This window comes from Bos mutus, chromosome 1 (genome assembly GCF_027580195.1).
Source record: "Bos mutus isolate GX-2022 chromosome 1, NWIPB_WYAK_1.1, whole genome shotgun sequence".
NCBI classification, from domain to species: Eukaryota; Metazoa; Chordata; class Mammalia; order Artiodactyla; family Bovidae; genus Bos; species Bos mutus.
The window spans coordinates 144538162-144554345 of record NC_091617.1 but is presented as its reverse complement, the minus strand read 5'-3'; positions in this window follow the sequence as shown (position 1 = coordinate 144554345).

Below are 16184 nucleotides of genomic sequence, written 5' to 3'. Positions count from 1 at the left end.
ATCTAGTATACTGACTTCATCCCATTCACTCCCTTGAGAAACCCAGTTATACTCGTGCTATCCTGAAGTCAGTAACTTCAGTGAACACTTACAAGGCCTTGGGAAAAGCTCACCTTGGGCACCACCCAAACGTCTATCATTTCCTAGCTCCCCTCCCCACATTCTCTCCTAGTCTCCTAAAACCCAGTCCCTAAACGTTAGAGTGACCAAATGATTTATTATTGCTCGAATCAGGACATTTTGAAATTGAAAGAGCATGCTGTGAGTAATAGGCTCAAGTGATAAGTTTAAATTTGGACCATGTGGAAGAAAGCAAGACACAGGTTTTCTGACCAATATTTGATCCTCCTTAACTTCCGTCCTGTGGGAAACATGGTTCTGTCTACTCAGCTTTGAAGGTAATCCTGATTGGATTGGTGGGCTTTTCCCAGGACCTTGGCATATTCTGAAGTATCCATTTTTGTCTAACTCATTACACTTGTTTGATTCTTTAAATTATCAGCAATGGATTACCTCTCCCCTTACCATTTGTGCTTCCCATAACACTTTCGTCTTTTAAGGTAGAACACAATTAATTAATCTCAATATAATCAGTTATGTACACATCTATCTTTCCCACTAAATAATAAGTTCCTTTGGGGCAAAGACTATATCCAGTTCATTATAGCAAAATGTTCTACTTGTCTCCCAGCATCCCTTGGGTTGGCCAAAAAATTCATTCATATTTTTTCATAAAATATTATGGAAAAACCCAAAGGAAATTTTTTGGCCAACCCAGTATTTTCTCTTTTTTCTATCCTAATAGAATCTTAACTTTTAGTTAAGCACATTGTCACCCAGATTTAAAACTATATATCTCAACCAGTGGCCTTTGAAGCTAAGAATAATCATGAATAAGATTTATACACGGAGTGAGGGTACAGGCTATGTATTAAAACCTTCTGGGCATTCCCTACCTTTGACAATTCGTATTCTGGCAGATGGCATATGAATATGGTGGTTTAGCAAAGAATATTAGTCACCAGTTGCGTGGTCGCTACACTTACCTTCCTTCCATGCCAACAAGCTGGCACCAAGCGCCTGTCGTGGGCATAATGTGATCGAACCACGAGTTACGTGATTTCCAGAGAGAGTCAGCTAAAGCCCAGTGGACCTAGAGGCTGTGCCCCTGAGTGAAGTCAGGCAGAGAAGGAGAGACAGCGTATGACACCCCTTACATGTGGAGTCTAAAAAGAAATGATACAACCGGACTTATTTACAAAACAGAAAGAGATTCACACGTTTAGAGAACAAACTTATGGTTACAGGGTGGGAAGAAGGGGGCGGGAGGGACAGTTAGGGAGTTTGGGATGGACTGTACACACTGCTGTATTTTGAATGGAGAACCAGCAAGGACCTACTGTAAGCACAGGGAACTCTGCTCAACATTAAGTGGCAGCCTGGATGGGAGGGGTGTTTGGGGGAGAGTGGTACATGCACGTGTATGGCTGAGTCCCCATGCTGTCCACCTGAGACTTTCACAGCATTGTTGATCAACTACACACCAATATAAAATGAAAAGCTAAAAGAGTAAAACCCAGTGTTCCTTCTTCATTGCTCTTCATTTTGCCACAGCGACATTGGAGTTACTTGACGGGAGTAGATACTGGGCCATCCTGGGCCATAACGTTAAGGCCCACACCTCGGGGATAACAGAGCCACCGTTCAGATGGATTGTAGGTCCCTGACACTGTGGAGAGATTACACCACCTCTGAACTATTTACTACTGGGTGTGATGTGAGATGCAAATATCCACCTTGTTTAAGCCAACACTAGTTTGGGTCAATTTTGTAGCAGTCTAATCCATTCCCAATATCTTTGCATTTTTCACTGTGTCCTGAATGGTATCACAGTTATCAGAGATACTCAAACATTTGGTGAATTGATATTAAGAGAGGAGGAGACATGTAAGAGTGTAAAAGTGTTTTTGACAAAAGTAGATTGAGAGGCAGCTCTCTGAAGATAAAAACTATCCAAAAGTCTGAATTTCTGGACAAACATTCCTGGCATTTCCTGGCATATCCACTTGGGATAGAGTCCTAAGCCAGAGCTATCAACGCATGGAGCTAATCATACCTATGAAGGAGCTTTGTTTGCCTTGCACTACACTTTCTTTAAAAACGTGAATTAGTTGCCAAGGTTTATAAGCAGGAAAATTTTACATGGAAATCAATATTTCTGGCTTCTTTTGGGGAAAAAAATGGGCGAATGAGGGCACATATTCCTATCTGGTGACATATTGGCTAGGACTGTGGTTGCCCTTCCAGGCAGGACACGAGTAACCAGGTCATGATGACTAGGACACTGTCTCTCTGAAGTTGAGGCTTGCGTCAGTTAACATCTATGTGACGGTGCTTGTTTCCTTGCCTTTTAAAAACTTGGCCTGCTTCCACAGGCAACTTTACAAATAACTGAGATTGAGAGCTTCACCTGAAACATTGAAACACCTGCCTTTGACGTTAGCCTAAGGGGCAAGATGCGGAGCGCAGGGGTTGAACAGCAGGAAGAAAAGAAGACGGGAGGAACAAAAGAAAGTGGGAGACAGCAGCAGAACAACGCCGCCAACAGAGGGACTCGGGCACAAACTCCGGACGGCAGGAGGCGTTTATCTGAGCAGGTGCGAGGGGAGGACAACGATCCCAGCAGGCCTGTGACCACCGCACTCTCTGCCGGCTCTCTTAGCCCCACCAAAGATGAAGTGGCCCCCAGACCCCAGGTCTAATGTAAGAACCATATGCTGTTGTGCTCCTCCGAGCCCTGCTTCTAGATCTTGATAGAATTCTTGACAACTTGAATGGTGATTGGTGCTTCTCCAAAGACTTGAAAGATTGAGAGGAAAATAGATAGTCCATACGTCTTCCCCCACTCATCCTGGTTTTCAATAAGAAATGTGAAGATGGAAGGTGAAATACAAGTGGAGACAAAATGAGGTTGTAAATCAAACACGTTCTTGCTTTCATTGCTGAGAAAAGCCTGTTGAGTGCTTAAGAGAGCAGGAGAAAGGGGAGGATGTGTGGAGGGAGGGAGGGTGGGAGCGAGAGAGGAGCCTCACACTGAGGCGAAGGGAAAGTTGCATTGTTGTTGCAGTTAATCTCTTGAAGTTGGTGGGTGTAGAGCCCCAGATGTCAGAGCTAATGCAATATGCATTAGTCCATCACGTGGGGAAATCTCTAGTCCATGCAACAAGGAATTAATAAATCCAGTAATTGTGTCATGTCTGCAATATAGGCGAGGAAAAAACTCGTGTAAAGCATCTGATAGATGTGCATGCCCGGACAGCACGTGTCCCTGAGCCCTTCCCCGGGGACTGGCCTACAAGGTTGCCCAGGCGTTGCTTCTCTTCTGCTGTGCCCTCTGCAGCAGGAACTGGTGTGCCACAGAGTGGTGCTGTATAGAGCGTGGCATTGGCATCCAATTAACCAGCATACAAAATCGATTCTCTATGCTTTATTTCTTATCAAACCCCTCCCCAGAACACTAGTTCTCTAAGGCAATTAGAAATAATCACAAGCTTGCCAAAATGTTCTTTTTGATTTTCTAAATATTAAAATTAAAATGCGGTTCAGTTTTAGCTTTTAAGAGACTCTGGGTTTTTTTCTTAATAAAATGAACAGCTAAGCAGTTGTCTGCAGCATCAGGATACTATATATGTACCCGGAGTGACATATGCAACATGCCTTCTAAAACATTTTTGAATTTCTCTTTTGAATTTTCTGCAGCATATTGAAGAGTATGAAAATAAAAATCATTGTATCACATTATCATCATTGATTTTTACCTCTTCAGTGTGCTAAATTCTACCCAGAGGTATGGACATGGAGAAGTAACAGAAGTCTGGGATGTCAAGGGAGTCTGGAAAGGAAGTGTCTTGAGGACAGAATCATATTTACCACAGTGGCATCAACTTATTTGCTAGAAGATCCGTGTGTCATTTATGATGACAAGTTGTATAAGCTTCAGTAAACCAATCCTTGGAAGAAAGCTATGGCCAACCTATACAACATATTAAAAAGGAGAGACATTACTTTGCCAACAAAGGTCTGTCTAGTCAAGGCTACGGTTTTTCCAGTGGTCATGCATGGATGTGAGAGTTGGACTATAAAGAAATTTGAGTGCCAAAGAATTGATGCTTTTGCATTGTGGTTTTAGAGAAGACTCTTGAGAGTCTCTGGGACTGCAAGGAGGTCCAACCAGCAGTTGGAGATCTAACTAAAGGAAATCAGACCTGAATGTTCATTGGAAGGATGGATGCTGAAGCTGAAACTCCAATATTTTGGCCACCTGTTGCAAAGAACTGACTCAATAGAAAAGACCCTGATGCTGGGAAAGATTGATGGCAGGAGGAGAAAGATGACGACAGAGGATGAGATGATTGGATGGCATCACCGACTCGATGGACGTGAGTTTGAGTAAACTCCAGGAGTTGGTGATGGACAGGGAATCCTGGTGTGCTGCAGTACATGGGGTCACAAAGAGTTGGACACGACTGAGCGACTGAACTGAACTGCAGCCAATGAACAACGGAAGGCTATGTCCCCATGTGTACCCAGGGTGATTAATCTCTTGGAAGCTGAGGACACAATAAGTTGAAGGTGTCACATATCACAGTCAATGCCAGTGATTATTGACGTTTGTCTTGGATGGACCCTTTGGTGGGACTGACTCATGCTGGTCAGAAAACCAACATCACACACTAGCATAAATATGTCTTCTGTCATCAGCAATTTTTGGAAGAAAAATCCACACCCACAGTCTTCTTAACATTAGCTTGATTTCATCTTTTTCTTTCTAAACTATGAATCCAAGGGGGTAAAAGATCTTTATCTTATATGCCAATTTGGATACATGTATTTGTTGTACCTCATAGGGCACTGGATTGAGGCTGTTTACAAGACTAAGACTGACTAGCTGTGTTCAGTGTGAGCAAGGAAAAGAGGGTTGCGACACTTCTCTGGGCGTCTGCCAGGCCTGTCCTAAGCTGCTCGCTTTTCACTTCTAGGGCCACTGCTTCTGCTGTGCAGCTGTCTCCTTCCCAAACTCCCTATGGTCTGCACTCTCTCCTTTCCACGCCAGGAAGATGGAGCTTAGAATCTTATCAGAAAGTCTGACTCTCCTAGGTCAGACCCTCCGTTGTCCCTGGATAATTACCATGCCTTATTCAAACTACAGAAATCATTTTGTATAATAGTGTGAAACATAATAATCTAAAAGTTAATCTAAAATGAACGAATGATCTTCTAAGAGTCTGGAAAATAAACTCTAAAGTATAGGCCTGGTGAGAGCTGGGGAAAATGACAAGAAAGTGGAAAAGGCAAGAAAAAATGAGAAGAGTTGGCTGAACTTCATATTTGAAGTGATAGAGGAGCCAAGGAAATATTTGGCGTCAAGAGTGAAGAGAAAATTTCCAATCAGAAAAATATATTAGTCAGGTTCTCCAGAGAAACAGAGAGAGAGAGAGACTGAGACAGAGATAAAGACAGAAACATTATAAGGACTTGGCTCATGAATCACGGAGGCTAAGTCCTAAATCCACCATCTGCAGTCTAGAGACCCAGGAAAGCTAGCCGTGTCATCCCAGTCTGGACGTGAAGGCCTGAGACCCATGCAAACCAATGGTGTATATTCCATTCCAAAACCAGGGAAAGCAAGTTCTCCCTCCCTCTGCCTTTCTGTCCTCTTCAGACCCTCAACAGATTGGATGATGGCCACTCACATTGAGAGTACCTTCTTTACTCAGCATGATGCTAAGCTCTTCTGGAGTCACCTTACAGACACGTGGTCACCAAATATCTGGGCACCTTGCAACCTATGTGTCAAGTTGACACAGACAATTAACCATTGCACATATTAAAAGCATGTTAACAGGCTAGATGTCAGAGGTTAGATATGACATGAGGTGTTAGAGAGTGATATCACTTATACGTGGAATCTAAAAAAAAATGACCGAAATGAACTTATCTTAAAACAGAAGTAGACTCACAGACATAGAAACAAACGCACAGTTAGCAAAGGGGAAAGGCTGCTGCTGCCGCCAAGTCGCTTCAGTCGTGTCCGACTGTGCAACCCCCGGACAGCAGCCCACCAGGCTCCTCTGTCCTCAGTGTTCTGCAGGCAAGAACACTGGAGTGGGTTGCCATTTCCTTCTCCAAAGGGAAAGGGGAGAAGGATAAATATATCTACATATCACTCTATATAAAATAGATAACCAGCAAGGACCTACTGTATAGCAGAGGTAACTATACTCATTATCTTGTAATAACCTGTAATGGAAAAGGCTCCTCTGTCCAACGCTGCACCAGGGAAGGAATTCTGTAGGGCCTGAAAGGGCACAGCATCTAAAGTCTCTGTTGCCCAAACCTTTAGGAAATCACACAGCTTTGAAGAGGTAGAAGAAGAAATGCTAAATAGACTCTTTCTAGAAGCAGAGGCGCTTAGGAAAAAATGTAGAAGCTGGAGAGGGACAGCCCCCTACACACACACACACACACACACACACACACACACACGCACGCACACACACGCACACACACACACACACACACACACACACACACACACACACACACACACACACACACACACGCACACACACACACACACACACACACACACACGCACACACACACACACACACACGCACACACACACACACACACACACACACACACACACACACACACACACACACACACACACACACGCACACACACACACACACACACACACACGCACACACACACGCACACACACACACACGCACACACACACACACACACACGCACACACACGCACACACACACACACACACACACACACACACACACACACACACACACACACACACACGCACACACACACACACGCACGCACACACGGAAGCACGACTGGAAGAATCCTCGGGAATGAGGCTGGGATGGAGAGAGAGAAGAGATCTGAAGGTCTTGCAAGCAGAGGGGGCTGTGTGCACTGCCTGGCAGCAGCTGAGGAGGCAGGAGGTCTCCAGAGAAGGGCGGTGAGTCTGCACAGAGGGCTTCCGGGAGCCCTCCAGAGAGATCCCTGTGTCTGAACATGGCACAAAGCCCCAGAGAGTTACTCAGCAAAAAAGGACCTGAAAATCAAAGGAAAAAAAAAGTGAAAGGATTTTTGGTCTTCCTAAGTCTGTTAAGGGTGATTCATAGCCTATATTGGGAGTTAGAAGTGATCAGATAGAGCTCAGAAACTGATGGATTGAGCTTCCACAATTTGGAAGTGATTTTTTTTTTTTTTTGCCTGACTTGAGAGCAGAGAGTGTTTGCCAGAAAAAGAGTAAAGCGAAAATTCATGGGGAATAGGAAAAGAAAACAGTACGCTTAGAAGATGGTCCTCTTTCCAAATTACATAGGTTCATGTGGATGCTAAAGAGAAAGGAAGATTGTGTGTGTGTGTGTCTGTGTGTGTGTCTGTGTCTTTGTGTGTATATGTCTGTGTGTGTGTGTATGTCTGCGTGTGTGTGTCTGCGTGTGTGTCTGTGTGTGTCTCTGTATGTCTGTGTGTGTGTGTGTCTGTGTGTGTGTGTGTGTTAGAAAGAGAGAGATTCAGGGACAGGTCAGCACAGGCCACACCAGGGCCCTTTTTGCCAAGGGCCACACCATGCAGGGACAGGCCTTTTTCCTTTTCTGTGAATACGACAACTTTGCGGCTGGACAGAAGTGAGAGGCAGTCCCACCGAGGGCGCAGAGGGCCACTGAGGCACAAGCAAGCGTGACAAAATGAGGCAGTTGTGTAAGAGGCTTCTGGAGCTTGGCCCACGTCGTGAAAAGCAGGGCAGGGCCAAATATCTGGACAGGACCATTCGAATGCTCATCAAATTTTCCTCAGGATCTCCAGAGACACCGAGGGGCTGAAGTTTTAAGTCATGCACAATGAGACAAGATACCAAGGGTATTTTTTATTTGCCATAAAAGTGACAGGATATTACCCATTAGGCTGATCAAGTTTTGAAACACTCAGGCTCTGCAATCCACTTTTTTGGAATCCAGAAAAGCATTCTGAAACAAGCCTAGGACGCAATGTGCAGCAACTGAGTCTCTGCTAGACCACGGCACACAGCTAATGCCGTGACTCTCGGCAACCGTGAGGTTTCATCAGAAAGCTTCCTTTCTCTCTATTTCTCAAACCATGATCTAAATAAACACTGCCTCTTGCAATTAATCTGTCTTTCCCACACAAATGTACGAAACTGTGATAGTTTCTCTCTAGGGGCGATTATCACAATCTGGTTTGGATCAGCCTGTGATGTTTATGGCTGACTCCCCCCAAGAGAGGCTGGAGCTCCTGAAGGTCAGTGACCTTGCCCTCTGCACTGTGCGTCTCACAACTCCCCTTGGAGAGACTTTGTGTGATATTCATCCATTCACTGAAAATACATACAGAATATCTGCTTGGAGCCCAGCGTACGGTCCTCAATAAATGGCTCTGTGAATTGAAAATAAAAGGTCTCTCAATTGTGGTAATGAAGCTATCTGAAAAACTGAGATGTTTTTCCAAAAATATTTTCTAAAGAAAAAGAAATTATAAAGAAAACCTGTCAGGACTTCCCTGGTGGCCCAATGGTTAATATTACATGCTTCCTCTCCAAGGGCGTGGGTTTGATCCCTCACTGGGGAACTGCTGCTGCTGCTAAGTTGCTTCCATCGTGTCCAACTCTGTGCAACCCCACAGAGGGCAGCCCACCAGGCTCCCCCGTCCCTGGGATTCTCCAGACAAGAACACTGGAGTGAGTTGCCATTTCCTTCTCCAATGCACAAAAGTGAAAAGTGAAAGTGAAGTCGCTCAGTCATGTCCGACTCCTAGCGACCCCATGGACTGCAGCCCACCAGGCTTCTCTGTCCATGGGATTTTCCAGGCAAGAGTACTGGAGTGGGGTGCCATTGCCTTCTCCGCACTGGGGAACTAAGATCCTGCAAATTCTGCAGGATCACTTTAAAATTTTTTATTTAGGACAGTTGCCTCTACGCTTAAAACAGAGGTGGACCTACAATTTTCAGTTTTTGTACTAACTTCGGTATTCATGTAAAGGTTATAAAAGGTTTGTATCTTATGTTGAAACACTGCGTTTTTAATGATCTTTAATAGTTTTTACGATTCTGTAACCTGTTCTTTTAAATTTAGTAGTTCATTGAGAAGATCGCTAGGGTCTAACGTGTGAAATGTTGGAGACCCTCACTTTTGTCATCACAACAGAATGGAACAGACTGAAAATCAATAACTCTTCTTAGATCCACCAGAGACTGAGGCCTCAGGCCCCTAAACTGGAGCGACAGATAAATAGAGAGAATCACTCCTCTTTGGAAACAGAAGCCACAAGGCCCAGGACCTGGTAAGAACACAGAAGCGGTAGCTTACCAGTTGCTGGAGACAGAGCCTGGACCAGCTTAAGAGTTTTGAAAAAGGCTTCTGGAGACCCAGCATTAGGTAGATCCCCACAGTTGTGAGTTTTACCCTCATGAACCTCCCAGCTTCTCATAGTGAAGATGAGAGAACCACCCCACTTCTACCCTGCTGCTTCTGGCAGAGGAAGGGGGAAAATCACTATTTTGAAATACACCCAGGGCATTCTGTTCTCCTAAACAAAGGCTTTCCTTCCAGGGAAATGATTTCATCAGACCTTAGCCGATAGGAGGCAAGTGGAATGTCCAAAGCCAGTTTCTTCAAGCTTTTCATACAGAAGAATGGAATGTACAACTCCAGGGCCTTCCTGACTCACTGAAGGGGAGTATTTTTACTCAATACATCATGTCCAACTTTCAGTAAAAATTACAAGATATGATAGAAGATAAAAAAGACAAACAGGAAAAACCCCACAGTCTCAAGAGACAGAGCAAGAACCAGAACTAGACTCAGAAATGACAGGAATTTAAAATACCTGTAATTAGTATACTAAGAGCTCTGAAAAAAATGAAAACGTACAAGCACAGATGGGCAATGTAAGAGAGAGATGGAAACTCTAAGAAATTATCAAAACTAAATGTTACAAACAAACAAAACAACAACAAAAAAACCGGTAAGAGAACTGAGAATGCCTCTGATGGCTCATCAGTAGAAATAGCTGGGGAAAGGATCAGTGATATATGACATGAAGACACGTGAATAGAAACCTCCCAAGCTTAACACAAAGCGAAAACAGGCCAAAGAAAAGGAACAGGTATCCAAGACAGATACGGCAGGTTTTATTTTTCTTGGGCTTCAAGATCACTTGGAACAACGAACTGGTTCACCCATTTTGGGAAGTACCTTCCCCAATTTTGTCCCCAATATTGTCACTCCACTTGTGAAACTTCTATGCAGAGTACGTCATGCAAAGTGCTGGGCTGGATGAAGCACAAGCTGAAATCAAGATTGTCAGGAGATATATCAACAACCTCAGATAAGCAGATGCCACTCTATTGGCAGAAAATGAGGAGGAACTAAAGAGCCTCTTGATGAGGGTGAAAGAGGAGAGTAAAAAGCTGGGTTAAAACTCAACATTCAAAAAACTAAGATCATGGCATCTGGTCCCATCACCTCATGGTAAATAGATGGGGAAAAAGTGGAAACAGTGGATGACTTTATTTTCTTGGGCTCCAAGATCACATGCAGATGGTGACTGCAGCTGTGAAATTAAAAGACGCTTACTCCTTGGAAGAAAAGCTATGACCAACCTAGACAGCATGTTAAAAAGCAGAGACGTCACTTTGCCAACAAAAGTTAATATAGTCAAAGCTACGGTTTTCCAGTAGTCATGGGGCATAAAAAATGCTGAGCACTAAAGAACTAATGCTTTCGAACTACAGTCCTGGAAGAGACTCTTGAGAGTCCCTTGGACAAGGAGATCCAACCAGTCAATCTTAAAGGAAATCAACTCTAAATATTCATTGGAAAGACTGACGTTGAAGGTGAAACTCCAATACTTTGGCCACTGCTGGGAGCGAGCTCCGCCCGTGGCAAAGGTCATGAGGAAGGAGGCTTGGCATACGCAAAGGTGGGATCGAGCCTCAGGAGTCCCCCTGGAAATTCTCGAGCATCTACCCCCAAAACCAGAGTCTGCCTACTTTCTGCTTTGTGCTTTCACCTACACCTCTGACTTTACGGGGGGCTGTCCCCCAATACCTCTCTCTGAAAAAAGAGTTAGCTTACAGCTCCAGTTAATAATTCCTGGGTGTGACAGTGTTTCAACCTACAAACTCCTTTGAAATCCTCTAGCCTGCCTGAATAGGTTTTTCCGGCCACATGTGATTGCTCAGAGCCTCCCAATTGTGAGAGGCATGAGATGTTCTAAACTGTCTAAACACAGATTCCTTTGAGTAGTTAAAAGATTGACTAGAAATTGTATTGGTGAAGGGTTTTTCACTTATTGGGCCAATGTTTGCTGCTAAGTCTCCATACTCCTTACCTACTGTGTCCTTGGCAGTGTATTGATTGATATAATGGGTGTATAGAAATGTAAGTAGTAGCCTCAATGTTTGTAACCTTGGATCCTTGAGTTAATTCTTTTCTTGATTGAGCCCACCACACCTTTGCCCTATAGGAATGCAACTTTATCCAATGCTTTTTGGAGGCTGGCGCCTGACTTTAGAATAATCACCTTTAGAGAAAAATAAGTTTCTTAAAATGTTAACAGGCCTCCTGGCCAGAAGATGATGTAAATCACCTAAACTTTTGCATATGATAAGTTTGAAAGCCTGGCTTCAATTAGGATCAGGAACTGCTGTCCTTGCATGACTCTACCCCTTCCCCCATTATCCTCTATGTACAACTTAAGGTATAAAACTACTTTGGAAAATAAAGTGCGGGCCTTGTTCGCTGAAACTTGGTCTCCCCATGTCGTTCTTTCTTTCACCTTCTGGCTGAATTTTTCCTCTGAGGCGGGGAAGCTCGTCAAGCCTACTAATTTTGCCTGGGCTTCTAAGATCTGACCGGGGAGGCCTTAACGTCTCCTTTCCTTCGGGAGAACGGGAGGACGCCTGCGGCCTTCATAGGTGACGTAAATTCCCTGCTTTGGAATTTTATTCAGCCTCTTTTCTTCACTGAATTTCCTCACTGAGCTATCCTTTTTTCAGCCACTTTTCTCCACTGAATTTCCTCACTGAGCTATCCTCATTCTATTACTCATTATATCTTTGATGAATATTTAAATAAATAGGTCGCCTATGCCGTCTCTCCTTCGAATACCCTGGATCAGCCGGGGCTGGACCCCGGCAGGTCACCTGATGCAAAGAGCTGACTTACTGGAAAAGACCCTGATGCTGGGAAAGATTGAGGGCAAGAGAAGGGGCAGCAGAGGATGAGATGGTTGGATGGCATCACTGACTCAATGGACATGAGTCTGACCAAACTCTGGGAGATACTGAAGGACAGGGAAGCCTGGCAGTGCTGCAGTCCACAGGATGGCAAAGAGTTGGCATGACTGAGTGACTGAACAAAGCAGTAAACACATTTTTCTTATGCTTAGCTTCTCTAAAAGATAGCTATGATTATAGCTTATAAATATATGAAATGAAGGACAGCAGTGTTAGAAGGGATGACAGAGAGAAATTGGACCTCATCTGTTAGAAAGTCCCTGCTGTACTTGTGAAGTGGCATAGTGTGTATTCAAGAGTAGGCTTAGATTAATTGTAAATGTATGTAGTAGTCTTTAGAGCAACCACTAAAATACTTTACAAAGTATAATTGATATGCTAAGAGAGGAGAGACTATAGAAAAGGTAGAAAACAGTATGAATAGAGCAAAATAACAAAAGAAAAGTGTGATGAGTTTGAAAACAAAAAGGTGGCAAATATGGTAGAAATTAATACAGCTGTATCAATGACCACTGTAAACGTGAATGGTCTAAATACAGCAAGTGAAAAACAGAAATGGACAGTGGATCAAAAAACACACGACTGCTCAGCAAGAAACTCACTTTCATAATTTACAGAGAGAAGAGAGATTAAAAGTAAAGGGATGAGGGCATCTCTGGCAGCTGGGGTGAGTTTCCTGTAACACTCGGTCAGCAGCCTGGCTTCAGACACCTTGGGCAGCCCTCTTCGGATGCGCTGGGCCGTGGCCGTGGGTCCAGCCTGCCAGTCTCTGGCCATGACTGCTTGTGTGTCTCATCTCTGGAGGGTCTGGGAGCAGCTCTGGTCCAAGGGATGGGCTGCAGCCGTGGCTTCTTGGGGGCGTGATCCAGCGCCTTCAGAGGAGGGGCATCCGGCTGGTGGGGATGAAGACGCTGCAGGCACCAGCAGTATCTTCACTGAGCCCTGCCAGGACCCACAGAGGAAGCCCCTTCACCAGCCCTCATCAGCGACATGAAGCCTGGCCCCGGTGGCTGTGGTCCGGCAAGGCCCCCAGGCGGTCTACACTGGAGGGCCAGGGAAGGAAACACTAACTCTGCCGAAGCTGCCCCTGGCACTGGTGGAGATTCCAGGGAGACCTCAGCCCCCTCATTAGAAGACACCCAGAGGTGGTAACACATGAGGGTTGGGGTGAAAATTGGGCTGGGCTGATCCAGGAGTTTGTGGGAACCTCATCCAGGCCAGGGCCTTGTGCAGGGGCCCAGTGGGAAAGTCACCTGTGGTTCAGGAGCATGAGCTGGTGGCCTGGGCAGAGGGAAGTAACCACAGCAACGTGTGCTCGGCCTGAACTCTCAGGCTGCCGTGACTCTCCAGCATTCACCCAGGACCAGCACCTCTGTCGGAAAGAGCTTGAGCTCACACCCATGCTCTGCCCATCTGTCCCAGAACACTTCCCTGTCCACCTTCAACCTTATCCCAGTCCAGAGTGGTTTTGAGCTACCAGATTTATGTTTCAGGATCCTAAGTAAGAAGGAAATTGGACCAAATCCTTTCTGTACCAAAGTGCCAGGCAATATTTTGGGTGTTTCTGAAAGTGGGCTTCTGCCTCCCTTAGGTTCAGATGATAAAGCATCTGCCCACAATGATGGGAGACCCAGGTTCAATCCCTGGGTTGGGAAGATCCCCTGGAGAAGGCAATGGCACCCCACTCCAGTACTCTTTCCTGGAAATCCCATGGATGGAGGAGCCTGGTGTGCTGCAGTCCATGGGGTCGCTAGGAGTCGGACACGACTGAGCGACTTCACTTTCACTTTTCACTTTCACACATTGGAGAAGGAAATGGCAACCCCCTCCAGCGTTCTTGCCTGGAGAATCCCAGGGACGGAAGACCCTGGTAGGCTACAGTCCATGGGGTCGCAAAGAGTCGGACACAACTGAGTGACTTCACTTTCACTTTCAAATGTGGGTTTCACGACTTTTCCTCCCCTGAAGGTGGGAGATTGAAACTTGTTGTGCTATGAAAAATTTTAAAAGTTAAGGAATAAAAGATACACAATCCCAAAATGAATCAGAAGAAGCAGAAGTGCCTATACTAATGGCAGATGAAGCTGACTTGAGAAGCAATGATAACTTTCAGGGATAAAGAGAGTCATCACATAAGGATAAAGGGGCCAATTCACCAGGAAGACACAGCAGCACTTAATGTGCTTCTTCCTTAACAACAGGCACCAAAACATATGAGGCAAAACTGATGGAATTTCAAGGAGAAATCGACAAATCCAGAAAAATAGCTGGATATTTTAAAACTCCTCTGTCAGTACCAGACAGGTATAGGATGCAAAGGAAAACTCAGATACCAGTTAAAATATCAGTTCTTCCCAATATTATCTAGAGATGCAATGGAATCTCAGACAAAAATCCCAGTAAGTTATTTTGTACATGTTGGTAATTCTCCAGTTTTTAGTATATCAAAAAGAAAAAGATCTGGAATAGCCAAAACAATATTGAAGAACTAATCTGTAGAATGATACTATCTGACTTCAAGACTTACCATAAAGCTACGGTAGTTAAAACTATGGAAGCAACCTAGATGCCCATCAGCAGATGAATGGATAAGAAAGCTGTGGTACATATACACAATGGAGTATTACTCAGCCATTAAAAAGAATACATTTGAATCAGTTCTAATGAGGTGGATGAAACTGGAGCCTATTATACAGAGTGAAGTAAGCCAGAAGGAAAAACACCAATACAGTATACTAACGCATATATATGGAATTTAGAAAGATGGTAACAATAACCCTGTGTACGAGACAGCAAAAGAGACAGTGATGTATAGAACAGTCTTATGAACTCCGTGGGAGAGGGAGAGGGTGGGAAGATTTGGGAGAATGGCATTGAAACATGTAAAATATCATGTATGAAACGAGATGCCAGTCCAGGTTCGATGCACGATACTGGATGCTTGGGGCTAGTGCTCTGGGACGACCCAGAGGGATGGTATGGGGAGGGAGGAGGGAGGAGGGTTCACATGTATACCTGTGGTGGATTCATTTTGATATTTGGCAAAACTAATACAATTATGTAAAGTTTAAAAATAAAATAAAATGTAAAAAACAAAACTGTGATATTGGCAAAATAATAGATCAGTGTAACGGAAAAGAAAGAGCACAGAAATAGACCCACACAAACATAGCTAACAGATCCTTGACAAAGAATAAAATAAATTTAATGGAAAAAAGAATGATCTTTTAAAAAATGCTACTGGAAAAATGAGACATGTACATGGAAAAAATACGACACAGACCTAACACCTTTCTAAAAAGGAACTCAAAATGAGTCATAGACCCAAATGCAAAATGCAAAACCATAAAACTTGTAGAAAATAACAGAGGATAAAATCTACCTTGAGTTTAAAGATGCATTTTTAGAAACAAACCAAAATCACAATCCATGAAATAAATGAAGTTGATGTCAGACTTCTTTTAAAAGAAAAAAATTCTGCTCTTTGAAAGTCACTGTTAAAATAATATAAGTACAAGCCACAAAGTAGGGAAAAAAATTTTAGAGCTCATATCTGATTAAAAAAAAAACCTTATATATAAAATGTACAAAGAACTCTTAACACTTAGCAATGAGAAAAAAACAACCCAATTAAAACCTGGGCAAAAGATATGAATAGACGCCTCGCCAAGAACATATACACGTGTCAAATGAAAAGGTGTGCAACACCATACATCACCAGGAAAGTGCACATCAGAACAATGAGATACCATCACACAACTATCCGAAGGGTTAATACCCAAACGCTGACAACACCAAATGCTGGTTGGAGGCAGAACAACAGAACC